The sequence below is a fragment of the Eubalaena glacialis genome, chromosome X (genome assembly GCF_028564815.1).
Source record: "Eubalaena glacialis isolate mEubGla1 chromosome X, mEubGla1.1.hap2.+ XY, whole genome shotgun sequence".
Taxonomy (NCBI): domain Eukaryota; kingdom Metazoa; phylum Chordata; class Mammalia; order Artiodactyla; family Balaenidae; genus Eubalaena; species Eubalaena glacialis.
This window is the reverse complement of record NC_083736.1, coordinates 126,258,966-126,273,359: the sequence shown is the minus strand read 5'-3', so window position 1 is coordinate 126,273,359 and position 14,394 is coordinate 126,258,966. Positions and strand designations below refer to the sequence as shown.

At 39.2% G+C, this 14,394-nt stretch overlaps 1 protein-coding gene and 1 pseudogene across 2 annotated transcripts in view; one reads left to right on the top strand and one right to left on the bottom strand.

Moving 5' to 3' along the window:
• ATP11C (ATPase phospholipid transporting 11C) overlaps positions 1-14,394 on the top strand; it is a 164,755-nt gene that overhangs the window by 30,360 nt on the left and 120,001 nt on the right. The window lies entirely within an intron of this gene.
• LOC133082817 (U6atac minor spliceosomal RNA) lies at positions 4,729-4,841 on the bottom strand (annotated as a pseudogene).

Below are 14,394 nucleotides of genomic sequence, written 5' to 3'. Positions count from 1 at the left end.
TTCAGAAGCTTAATTATGACAGTCAGTGTTTTCCATTCTCTTTATAAAAATCTGTCACCTTTTAGCTGCCTTAGTTTGTTATTCCCTGATATTATAAACTCACTCCTTGACGTTTTTTATTTGATCATTTTTTTGTCTTTCCTTAGAACAAATCTCATGTATCCCCTTTTCAGCCACTTGTTACTTTCACAGGGAGTGGCCTCAAATCATAAATCTTCACATTGGAAGAGACTTTCAAAGACATCTAGTTCAACTTTCCATGTGACGGGTAACTTACCAACTCCCAAAATAACCCATCAATAACATTTTCAACAGCTCTCAACTGGTTTCTTGGGCCCCAAACTATCAATTCATTCATATATTTATTCACTTATTCATTCAGTCAGCAGTTACTCAACGTCTACTTTTAGCCAGGCATTCATGTGTGTGTGTGTGTGTCTCTGTGTGTGTGTGTTTGTCACCATTCCTGTCCTTAGAGAGCTGCTACTCCAGGGGGGATAGAAAAATAAACAATCACGATTGCTAGCTAGAGGCATGCAGTGGGTAGGGGAATGGGTCATTTCTTCTGCATGACTGAAGGTTGGTTCATGGAGGGGCTCTTTCTGCCGCTTCAATTAACACCAACTTTCTGGTCCACCACCAGCTTTTCAGCTACTCAGTAGAGAGGAGAGTCTCCTTTCTGCCTCTGTCTATCCTTGACTTGCCCTTGGAATCATCTTTCTAAATGCAAGTCTTCGTTTGTTAACTCCCCTGCTAATAGGCTCCCCATTGTCTACCCCGCAAACAGACATCTAGCTCTTTGACACAACTTACGAAGCCCTCAGCCTTCTGGTTCATGCCTGCCTCTCCAGTCCCATACACACCATTTTTCATCAGGCTCTCAGTGCCCCCAAATTTCATGCAGTTTCCTGGCTACATCGTGCTTACTCACACTTCTCTTGCATATGTTGTTCCTGCTACCTGGAATGACTGCCGGTCTCGTCTCCACGGTGAACTCCCGGGGCACTGTGAAAGCCTGATGGAAGATGGTACACAGGGAGGAGTAAATCACAACTCTGACCTTCCTTTTCCATTAAGGTGTACTTTGACCTGTTGGCTGCTATTGCCCCTTATACACCCCCATGCCTGCCACCCGAAGATTGTAAACTACTCTACACCAGGCAGTTATCTCTGTGTCTTCAGCCTTAACACAGAGACTGGCCCAGAATGGGCAGTCAATAGGTATGTGTTGGATGAATGGATGAGTAAAGAAATGAAGACAAGTCTTCTATAGTCTATTTTTCACTTTAGGTCTCCCTTGGAGCACTGAGAATGCTACTTAAAAGACTCCTACCATTGTTTTGACTGTAGCTCCCTGCCAACCTAGGACCACGCTCACTGGCTTATCCACGGCTAGACACCTGCCTGCAACTATCACTGAACAGCCTGCCTGCCATACAGGGAGAAAGGCCCTTCGGGGGTGGGGGGAAGGTTGGACAACTCTTCACCTTCTCCTACCTGGCAGCCTCTGCTGCCAAGATAAGCTTCTCGCGTGTCTCTTCAAAACTCTAATCAAGAGAAAGAAATTGCACAGAATGAAAATGCTTCTTTCCTGCTCTGGTAAATCAGAACAGTTGTAAAGTGAGGGGAATTAGTACTTGAACAAGTTCCTGTCTTATTAAGCAATACTTTGAATGAGTCATCTACAAACTCAAGCAATTGGTGAGAACAATTAGTGGCCATTTATCATTTTAAGTTGATCTGTTTCAAATAAATAGCAAATGGGGTATTTTGGTCCTAAATTATATATACATTTATCTCCTTCTTACGAGAGCCCTTTTTTTTTTACATAGTTATATCAATGAGCAGTGAAAGACACACAGCACTGTCATGAACTTTGTCCTCCTTGTCTTCCTGTTCTTTAATCATGAATCTTGAACTTTCAGTCAAAACTCAGCAGTTTTAGTTCTATTAGATGTAGATCTCTGCCTAAAATAGTCGGCCATTTCTGAGATAGTATGCTTTTCTTTAGGTTTATTGAGATATACTTTACATAAAGTAAAATTCACACTTTTTAGGTATGTACAAGTCTATGAATTTTGACAAACTTAATATAGCTTGTGGCCACCACTGAAATCAAGGCAATAGAATTTTCTGTCACCCGAAGTGTTCCCTCATGCTCCTTTGTAGCAGTGTCCTCCCTATGTTGCCAACCCCTGGCAACCACTGCTCTGATTTCTGTCTCTATAATTTTCTCATTTCCAGAACCTCGTATAAGTGAAATCAAAATATGTAGCCTTTGGGACTTCCCTGGTGGTCCAGTGGTTAAGACTCCACGCTCCAGATGCAGGGCGGCTGGCCTCGATCCCTGGTCAGGGAACTAGATCCCGCATGCCGCAACTAAGACCCGGTGCAGCCAAATTAATTAATTAATTAAATAAATACTAAAAAAATAATATGTAGCCTTTCGAATCTGGCTTATTTTGCTTAGCATAATGCTTTTGAGAGTCATCCATGTCATTGAATTTATCAGTAGTTTGCTGCATTCTATTGCTGAGTAGAATTACATTATATGAATGTACAACAATGTGTTTATCCATTCACCAATTGATGGACATTTGGATAGTTTAAAATTTTGCAGTGATTATGAATAAAGTTGTAATCATTTACAGTTCAGGTTTTGGGTAGACATATATTTTTATTTCTCTTAAGTAAATACCAAGGAGTGGGATGGCTGGGTTTTATGATGTGTGTTTAACTTCGTAAGAAATTGTCAAACTGTATTTCAAAGTGACTGTACCTTTTTTTTTTTTTTAATTCCAGTCTGTGGCTTGTCTTTTTATTTTTAAAATTTTCTTAATATCTTTTAAAGAGCAAAAGTTTTAAGTTTTGATGAAATTCAATTGATCACTTTTTCGTTTATGGTTCATGCTTCTTCTGTCCTATATAAGAAATAATTACCAGACCTAGGATCATGAAGATTTACTTCTGTTTTATTCTAGACGTTTTGTAGCATTAGGTTTTATGTTTCAGTCTATGATCCATTTCAAGTTAGATGTATACAGTGAGGTTTGGGTTGAGGTTCTTTTATTAAAATATAGATATGTCCCATTGTTCCAGCATCATTTGTTGAAAGACAAAAAGACTATCCTTTGTCTATTGAATTAAGTTGGCATCTTCATCAAAAATCAGTTGACCATATACAAGCCTACCTCATTTTTTGTACATTGCTTTATTGCACTTTGCAGATACTGCGATTTTTACAAATTGAAGTTTTGTGGCAACCCTGTGTCAGGTAAGTCTGTCGGCTGCATTTTTCCAACAGCATTTGCTCACTCCATGTCTCTGTGTCACATTTTGGTAATTTTCATAATATTTCAAACCCTCCACTAGCAAAAAGATTACCACTTGCTGAAGGCTCAGATGATGGTTGGTGTTTTTTCGCAATAAAAATAAAGTGTCTTTTAATCAGGGTATGTACATTGGTGTTTTTTTAAGACATAATGCTATTGTACACTTAATAGACTACAGTATAGTGTAAATTTAACTTTTATATATGTACTGGGAAACCAAGAAATTTGTGTGACTCACTTTATTGCAATATTCACTTTATTGTGCTAGTCTGGAACCAAACCCACAATATTCTCTGGGGTATGCCTGTATATGTATGGATCAGATTCTGTTCCATTGATCTATGTGTTTATCTTTTTACCAGTATCACACTGTCTTGAATAGTGTACCTTTATAGTAAGCCTCTAGATCAGTTGGTTTGAGTCCTTCAGCTTTTTCTTTTTTGAAATTGTCTTGGTTATCCTAGATTGTTTTTCCATATAAATATTAGAATCATCTTGTAAATTTCTAAAAAAGAAGCCGGCTTAGATTTTATTGAGCATTGACTTGAATGCTGAATTGGGGATGAATTGAATCTATAAATTAATTTGGGAGAGAATTGCAATATTGATGATACTGAGTCCTCTGATCCATGAACGCTATATCTCTCCAATTACTTATGTCTTTGATTTCTCTCATTGGTGTTTTTTGTTTGTTTGTTTGTTTCTGGTAATTTTCAACATATAAATCTTATAATACTTGGTTAGATTGATTCCTGAGTATTGCATATTTATTGGTTCTGTTGCAAATGGTGCCTATAAAAATTTCAGCCTCCAGTTGTTCACTGATGTATATAAAAATACAATTCATTTTTGTAAGGTGGTCTTATATTTTCCATCCTTGCTAAAGTCACATACTAGATCTAGTAGTTTTTTATAGATTCTTTTGAATTTTCTACTTAGATAATTATGTTCTCTGTGAATAAAGACAGTTTTATTTCTCCTCTCCAGTTTTATGTATCTTTATTTTCTGTACCTTAACTGCATTAGCTAGGACTTTCATCTAGTATGATGTTGAATAGAAATGGTAAGAGTGGGTTCCCCTGATCTTAGGGGGAAATCATTCAGTCTTTCACCATTAAGTTTGAGTTATCTGTAGGTTTTTTTTCATAGATGATCTTCTTCAGGATGAGGAAGTTCCCTTCTATTTCTAGCTAACTGAGTATTTTTTAAAATTGTGAATGGTTGTTGAATGAATATCAGTTTTTTCTGCATCTGTTTAAATAATCATATGGATTTTCTTCCTTAGGCTGTTGATATTGTAAATGGCATTGTTTGAATTAAGAATGGTGAACCAACCTCGCATTCATAGGCTAAATCCCAAATGACCATTGTGTATTATTCTCTTATATTTTTTGGATAAAAATCCTGGTTAGATGCCGCAAAGTTGTTGGCAATTCCTTAACCATGTGAGTGTTTTATAGGTCACTAGAACCACTTCCATCCTTGCTAACCTTACCTATGATACAATACAGGTAGGGTGCTGTTCTTCATCTTTATTTGATCTTTAGGCTATCAAAAGAGAGCGAGGGGAAAGGCAACAAATATAGTGAGTGTCCACGTACCAGGCAATGTGTATGTTTATTTAATTCAGTCTTAATTGAAAATTGAGATCCAACAAGTCATTTGTACCACTGAAGTCTTTGGAGCTAGTAAATGGCACGGTCAGAACTTAACTGCAGGTTTGTTTGGTAAAAACCCGTGATCAACCCATTACATTTTAATGCCCCTCTCTGGAAATGAGTGTCTGAATGTGGCAGGGGAGGGGCGGGACAGGGAACCGGGTTGGGTATGGGGGGCGAGGGGCAGGACTGCCCGGAGGGTGGAGGAAAGATTGACTGAGATTAGGAAAGGGAGAAACGTTCTACCACCTTTTATTGCCATCTAAAAACCTGAGATTTTTAGATATCTTGGTTTTCATCTTATCTCTGCCATTTACTTGATTTATGGCACATTTGTCTCTCTGAGACTCATTTTTTTATTTTGTTTTTAATTTGAAATGTAGACAGACTGTTAACTTTGGTTATGAGGAATAAAGATAATACATGTAAAGTGCCGTGCGCATAGAATGTGCTCAATATAATGGTGTCCATTACTGTCATCATTATTAATTTCCTACCATTAAACGTACTTTATAACTGGAAATAATTAATTTGGGTTTGGAAAATGATTTCTGTAGTTGTTTGTTTAATTCTTTTGCCAAAATAGCCTAGAGCAAGTTCCTTTTTATAAGAATGGACTTAGTTTCTTCTATTTTTTACCCACCTCTAAGTCAAAACAATACCAATTTACTAAATCAGTTTGAAATTTGATTTAAAACCTCCTGCTGGGGCTTCCCTGGTGGCGCAGTGGTTGAGAATCTGCCTGCCAATGCAGGGGACACGGGTTCGAGCCCTGGTCTGGGAAGATCCCACATGCCGCGAAGCAACTAGGCCCATGAGCCACAGCTACTGAGCCTGCGCGTCTAGAGCCTGTGCTCCGCAACAAGGGAGGCCGCGATAGTGAGAGGCCCGCGCACCGCGGTGAAGAGTGGCCCCCGCTTGCCCCAACTATAGAAAGCCTTCGCACAGAAACGAAGACCCAACACAGCCAAAAATAAATAAATTAATTAATTAATTAAAAAAAAAAAACAAATACAGTATTTTACATACTACTGTTTTCAAAGCACCTTGATAACATCTTCTAATATAATTGACACCTTAAGTAGGGTAGGTCTTATTTCTGCTTTACGATGAAAAAATAGACCTATGGGATATGTTTTCCCAAAGATCACCTTTGGATATTGCGCCAGTGTCCAGAACCCAATTTTGGTTTTTGTCCAGTGTTCTTTGCATAAGACCTCTGGGTCTTAAGCCTGATCTGGCTCATTGACCTGGTAAACCTTCAAAAACCAAATGTTTAATGACCACCTTTGTCCCCACAATTAGGATCAACAAATGTGATTGATGTCAGCTTCAAAGAGAGTTCATGAAACAAGTAGTTGGTGGGAGATAGTTTTGAGAGGAACTTCTACCCTTCATATGTGTAACTTTCCCTTTCTAGATTGCCTAGACGGAGACTTCCAGTGTCCAAGCAGGAATGTTCAAAGGTTGGTCATTAAACTTTTGGGGTGGTTTTAATTAAAATGTTGGGCAGTGAGGTGAGGCCTAGCCTAGTAGATTTGGTGTGGCCTCTTGAGTAGTTACTTTGTGTTAAACACTTTCCTAATCATTACAGGGGCATAGAGATTAAAGCAAAACAAACAAAAAATATGATTCTACTCTTTAGGACCTCACAAGCCAGCAGACAAGATGGAAGCATACACAGAGATGCTTCCATTTCTGCTTACTCCAGGCCATCCTTCATTCTGCCAGCAGAACAGTCTTTTGAAAACACATGCCCTTTCCCTGCTTAAAACTTTCTGGTGGTTCCCTGTTTCTCAGAGGACCAAGTCCAAGCTTCTTATCAGGACATAAAAGGCCTTCTCTGATTTTGCCCAGCTTCTCCCTCTGTACCCACCCCTCTGGCCAGGATCCCAAATCTCAATACCCTGGTGACCTGGATTGGGCTATGTATGAGGCAAGCGCTCCTTTGTGCCCAGGCCCAGTTCTGTCCTATGCATTCTCTCTCATGTCTAGTTTCTCCAGAGGTGCCACTTGAAGGGATGCAGGTTTCTTCATTTGTAATAGGGGGATGATGGGACTTCCCTGGTGGTCCAGTGGTTAAGACTCTGTGCTTCCAATGCAGGGGGCGCAGATTCGATCCCTGGTCAGGGAACTAAGATCCCACATGCTGCAGCCAAAAAAAAAAAAAAAGGACAGTGTAATAGGGGGATGAATATCGGCACCTACATCATGGGCTTACTGTGAGGATTCAACCAAGTAACGCATGGTGAGGGCTTACGCTGTGCCTGGCATAGAATATTTGTTCAATAAATGGTAGCTAGGTTTTATTATTATTATGCAGTAGAAGAAGCAAGGGTGTGAGGGTAAAATCAATATTTCTAGGTGCTCAGAGCACGTCATGATTTTTCATGCCTCTGGGTGTTAACTCATGGTGGGCCCTCTGTCTAGAACGCTGTGTTAGTCTGGGTCCTCTGAGAAGGAGAAATTTAGGATTAAACGGCAAGGATTTTATAACCAACCACCTATGTGAGAGACAAGGGGGTGGGGGAGGGGGAGATGGGAAGGGTGGGAGTGCCCATGATGCAAGTCCGTTATGCACGCCCGACCCCTAGTGAAGAGGAGAGAGAGTAGCTTAGGTGGAAGCTCTCTAGACTGCTATGCAGCTGAAGAAAGTTTCAGAAAAGCCTTTGGGGAGTCCAAAAGTCAGTGATCAGTACAGTCCTGTCCCTGATGTACTGTCATTGGTCAGGTGCAACCCATTGGAAGCGAGCCTTCAGCACAAACATTAGGATGAATTTCTGAGGCAGCAGCTCAATTGTGCTCCCTGTCGTTGGAGGCCTTCCTCTTAGCCTTCGTAAATGCCTTTCCTCTTCCATTGAACTCCTCCTGCTTGTACTTAAAGGGCCAGCTTTAAATGTTTCCTCTTCTGGGAAACGTTTCCTTGAAGGAAATTCTCAGCATGTCAGATGATGGTCCCACTGCCTACAATGATCATCCCTAAATCTCTGCCTAGTTAATTTCTAATGCACTTACTTGAACCCCTAGCATCTGAAAAACTACTGGGTGCTCAGGAAATAACTGTTGAATGAATGAGTTGGTAGGACTTGGACAAGCAGATCTAAGGGAGAAGATAGTTGAGGCAGAGTGAACTGCTTGAGCAAAGTCAAGTAAGTATGTCTTGCCCCACAACTGTCATTTTAGGGAATGTGTTATGATGCAAAACAGTGGGTATATTATGATGCAAAACAGTGGGGGCAGGAGTTTTTTTCTGGCAGTTGAAAATGATTCATATTTGAGAAGTTTGTTAAAAACAATGTTTTGAGTATTTCCTGAGAGACTTCTTTCCTGAGAGGAAACAGAGTTGATGGAAATGGAATTTTACTGCTGCCAGGAAAAGTATGATAAAGATCAAATCTCTTACAACTACTACCAGAATAGAAATTTCCATAGAGCAAAGAGATTTAAAGGCCCACCTAATGGCTCATATGTATTTAGTGTTCAGTGCAGCTGAACTATAATTCTGTAATGGAATTTGACCAATTTTGACAATCCAGTTTGTAACGTATGAATTAGTGAAGACTCATCTTGACATTTGCTGACGCTGCCAGATGTTAGCCATATTTTTGATGGAAAGAAACAGGGAGCTGGCCAGGATCCCAAATCTCAGTATCACTACCAACCGCCTACCACTGCCACATGTTGCCAGAGGAGATAGACATGCTGAGGATAAGGTCCCACAAAATCACTCATGATCAGCAACTGGAGACTTAACTCCTAATCCCTATGTAATGTTTTACCCTGGTGACCTGGGTTGGACTATGTATGAGCCAGGCCCAGGCCCAGGCCCAGTTCTGTCCTATGCATTCTCCCTCATGTCTTGTTTCCCCAGAGGTGCCACTTGAAGGGACCCAAGTTTATTTGTAATAGGAGGATGAATATTGGCACCTATGTCATGGGCTTGCTGTGAGGATTCAACCAAGTACTGCATGCTGAGGGCTTAGTCTGTGCCTGGCATAGAGTATTTTTTCAATAAATAGTAGCTAGGTTTTATTATTAATATGAAGTAGAAAAAGCTAGGGTGTGAGGGTAAAATCTTAATATTTCTAGGTGCATATTATAAAAGTTGGTTGTTCATGCCTTCGGTGAGTGCCTGTTCTGTGATAAAGCAGCATGGGACTCTAGGCACATGGGGTGCTGTGGCCCATTCTGTAATTAATCTCACACACACAGTTGCTAATATCTAATTCTTCTCTCAAGTGAGGATAGTTCATTTTGGCTCGTACATAAGTAAGATCACCTACTCCTCCACTGTGCTTTCTTCTCTTTCTCATTGGCCCATCTCTCTCACCTTCAAATTTCTATTATATTTCTTCCTAGGTTACATGGAAGAACCTAGGAAGAAATGAACATGGCTGCATGATACAGTCCCCTCCTTTGATTTTTGTTGATCAGGTTGGGAAACTCTTTGACCCAACAGCCCTTGCTTTACAGATCCTTTCTTCCATTTTAGTGGAATAGTTCACTTGGGGTATTATCCAATTTATTTCTGTCTTTCACTACTGAGTCATTGATTTCACAAAGAGCTTCTCCTTTATGTATGTTTATACACATCTCTCTTTACCATATTCCTCCTTTCTTTCCAAGTCTGCTGTCACATCAAGAATTACTCCCGTCTCACTTCTTTATCCTATTTGAAAGCCGAAAACAAGAATTGAATTATGACTGATAGGGAGTAGAATATTATGATTGATGGATGTGTACCAAAGTAAAGGAAAGCCGTAAGTTTAAAAAGGAAAAGTAGTATTTGAAGTCCCAAAGGTATCTCATACTCAATATGTCCAAATGTGAACTTACTCTCTGTGTCTTCTCTAAGCCTCTGGCAGTTAACTCTCAAGATGTTTCTCAAATGGGTTTATTTCCTCCTTACTCCCATTGTCCTTGCCCTGGGCCTCACCCTCTTCATCTTGCACCTACACAACATAACTTCTTTCCTTATCTTCTTGCTGGTTCCCTCTCTTCCCTAGTCTAACTACACAGTGTCACAAAAGGGTGTACTTTTTTTTTCTTTTTTAGCCTTTTGTATGGTAAAATGAGACAAGGATTCAAAACACCAAGCAATCAAATGAGTAGCTTAATACAGTATTACAAGGCAAACATACTTAAAATCTCCATCCAGATCAAGAGATGGAACATTGTCAGCCATGCCGAAAGTCCCTCTAGGTGCCCTATCCCAATCATAAACCTTCCCTCCTTCCAAAATAACTATTATCCTGACTTTCATTTTCTTACTTTTTTTAAAAATGTTTATTTATTTGGCTGTGTTGGGTCTTAGTTGCGACACGTTGGCTTCCTTCTAGTTGTGGCTTGTGGGCTCCAGAGCACACAGGCTCAGTTGTTGCGGCATGTGGGCTCTCTAGTTGTGGCGCACGGGCTCAGTAGTTGCTGCGCGGGCTTAGTTGCCCTGTGGCATGTGGGATCTTAGTTCCCCAACCAGGGATCGAACCTGCGTCCCCTGCATTGGAAGGCGGATTCTTAACCACTGGACCACCAGGGAAGTCCCTATCCTGACTTTTAAAGTAGTTATCTTCTTACATTTTTTAATCAAGAGGGTGCTTTTTAAAAATATCAGTCTTGCCATATCCAGTTACCTCTGAATTCCCTCACAGGTTTTCTCAGGCCTACCTTTATAGCCTCCTTTCTATGACTACTTCTCTTCTCCCCAGTACCCTGGTTTCTGGCCATACTGGATTATTCACAGGCTCAGATGCCTCTAGGTGTTTGCCAGATACCTTCAGGCATTTGCTCCTGCTTTTCCCTCTTTCTGGAGTTCCCTCCATTCCCATTCTCTGATGAAGTCCTAGACCCTGCTCAAATGTGGATTCTTCATTGAAGCTGTCCTAGATCTCTCTTCCCTGACAGCCTGGGTCAGAATGAATCTCTCCCATCCCTGTGCTCTGTGCCCATTAGAGCTTTTTTTCTTGGGGTTGGTGGCGGGGGGGCTTGCGGGATCTTAGTTCCCTGACCAGGGATCAAACCCGTGCCCTGGGCTGTGAAAGCGTGAAGTCCTAACCACTGGACCGCCAGGGAATTCCCTAGAGCATTTTATACATGCTTCCATTATTAGTATTTATCATAGTCTCTGGTACCTAACAGATTGCTTAATGCATAGTAGGTGCTCAATAAATGTTTGTTGAAAGTATGAATCTGTGCAATCATTCTTTAAAGCTTTTTCAGGGTGTCACATTTTCTTCAGAATTGACACAAATCATACATTTGATCATATGATCAGGGTTGATGTGGACTCTTTCAGATGCTGTTGTTCTGAACGTTACTACGGTTGAAATAAGTTTTTTTGCTGTATAAAGCTAGCACTCCTGTATTTTAATTCCTTGAGTTGTCTTAAAATGCTCAAGTTGTGTCACCCAAACAGGGACTGAAGTATGCTTTATAATAACTTAAGATTCAGATCAGTTTCTACCTACTTATTTATTCATTAAAATAAATCAATAGGAGTGATTTATTTTAATTCAGGTTCTCTCTTTCATTTACATTTTATGTAACTAGGATAGATATGACTGAGAAAAATTTGATTGACAGTTATCAGGATTTTTTTCAATTGAAAAGTATTATATGTGGTTAAAACGTTTTTTAAACTATAGAAGATATAAAAAAGTTTACATCCCCGCTTGTTTTTATGTCTGTTGAATCATATACACACTTGTGCATACACACATGCTCATACGTTTATGCTTATGAATACATATCTTTTTTATATACACAGTTGGAATCATACAATATATAATATTCTTTAATTTGCTTTTTTACCTGACGTGTGTTAGAGATAATTTCATATTGGTACATCTTGAGCTACTCATATATTTTAACATTTGCACAATAGTCCATTGTTTGGATATTTCACGGTTAATTTAAACAGTCCCCTCCTGATGGATATTTGGATTATTTCGTTTTGTTTTGTTTTGTTTACTGTTTTAAACAATGCTGTTTACAAACATCCTTCTATAGTTTTATTTACTCTTGTTTGTAGAATCACACAAGCTATTTTTAAAATAAAAATCGGAGTAATGATATTATTATTGAAAGTTTTTCTATTTTGATAGTTCATAGTTTAAAAATAAAGCCAGTGTAAAAAAAACTTTTGAAACAATAAGAATGAAAACCATTATCACACATTTGAACACACATATCTAAAAGTGTGTGTAAATATTAATGTGTGTAAATATTATTTTGAACAATAATAGCTACCATTTAATGATCAATGACTCTATCTTGTTGAATCCTCACAGCCCTGTGGGGCAGGTACTGTTGTTCCCAATATATAGATGAAGTAACTGATTAGAGAAAGGTTAAATGACTTATCTGAGGTCCCACAGGTAGTAAGCATCAGAGTGGGGACTCTAAAACAGTGTGTACTCAACAATAAAAAGACAAATAGCCCAATTGAAAAATGGTCAAAGGATCTTTTTTTTCCTAATTGAAGTATAGTTGGTTTAAAATGTTATGTTAGTTTCTGGTGTACAGCAAAGTGATTCAGTCAGATATATATATATTATACATATATATTCCTTTTTAAGATTCTTTTTCCATTATAGGTTATTACAAGATATTGAACATAGTTCCCTGTGCTATACAGTAAGACCTTGTTGTTTATCTATTTTACATAAAGTAGTACGTATCTGTTAATCCCAGGCTCCTAATTTATCCCCCCAACCCTTTCCCCTTTGGTAATCATAAGTTTTTCTTTGTCTGTGAGTTGGTTTCTGTTTTGTGAATAAGTTCATTTGTATCATTTTTTTTAGATTACACATATAAGTGATATATGATATTTGTCTTTCTCTGTCTCATTTACTTAGTATGATAATCTCTAGGTCCATCCATGTTGCTGCAAATGGCATTATTTCATTCTTTTTTATGGCTGAGTAGTATTCCGTTGTGTATATATACCACATCTTCTTTATCCATTTACCTGTCGATGGACATTTAGGTTGCTTCCATGTCTTGGCTATTGTAAATAGTGCTGCAGTGAACATTGGGGTTGCATGTATCTTTTTGAATTATGGTTTTCCAGATATATGCCCAGGAGTGGGGTTGCTGGATCATATGGTAGCTCTATTTTTAGTTTTTTGAGGAACCTCCATACTGTTCTCCATAGTGGCTGTACCAATTTACATTCCCACCAACAGTGTAGGAGGGTTCCCTTTTCTCCACACCCTCTCCAGCGTTTATTATTGGTAGACTTTTTGATGATGGCCGTTCTGACCGGTGTGAGGTGATACCTCACTGTAGTTTGATTTGCACTTCTCTAATAATTAGCGATGTTGAACGTCTTTTCAACATTTGGGGCAAAGGATCTTAATAGGCATTTCTCCAAAGAAGATATGCAACTGGCCAATAACCACATGAAAAGGTGCTCAATGTCATTAGTTGTTTGGGAAATGCAAATCAAAACTACAATGAGATACTACTTCAGGCCCATTAATATGACCACTTAAAAAGAAAAAAGGAAAATAACTAGTGTTGGTGCAGATGTGGACAAATTGGAACCCTCATACATTCTTTTTTTTTTTTTTTTTTTTAATTTTTGGCTGCACTGGGTCTTTGTTGCTGCGTGCGGGCTTTCTCTAGTTGCGGCGAGCGAGGCTACTCTTCGTTGCGGTGTGCGGGCTTCTCATTGCAGTGGCTTATCTTGTTATGGAGCACAGGCTCTAGGCGCCCGGGCTTCAGTAGTTGTGGCACATGGGCTCAGTAGTTGTGGCTCACGGGCTCTAGAGCACAGGCTCAGTAGTTGTGGCACACAGGCTTAGTTGCTCCGCGGCATGTGGGATCTTCCTGGACCAGGGCTCGAACCCGTGTCCCCTGCATTGGCAGGCGGATTCTTAACCACTGCACCACCAGGGAAGCCCCTCATACATTCTTTGTTTGTTTGTTTCTTTGTCTGTTTTCAGCTGAAAGTTCCATTTTATTTTCCATTTTGATACTAATCCCTTTCAATTTAGCTTCCTCTCATCGATGTACAATAGAAGTGGAACCTTAAAAATAATTACCATCTATAACTAGAATGTTTTATAACTTTTTACTACATCATTCTTATTTAAAACATAAACTTTTTTCCTGTTTTTAAAAATATTTTAATTTTATTGGCATATAGTTGATTTACAATGTTGTATTAGTTTCAGGTGTACAGCAAAGCCTCATACATTTTTAGTGGGAATGTAAAATGGTGCAACCATTGTGGAAAACAGTTTGCCATTTTCTCAAAAAGTTAATCATGGAATTATCATATGACCCAGGACCTCTACTCCTAGTTATATGCCCAGGAGAAATGAAAACATATTTCTTCAGAAAAACTTGTACACAAATGTCCATAGCAGCGTTATTCATAATAGCCAAAAGGTGAAAATAAC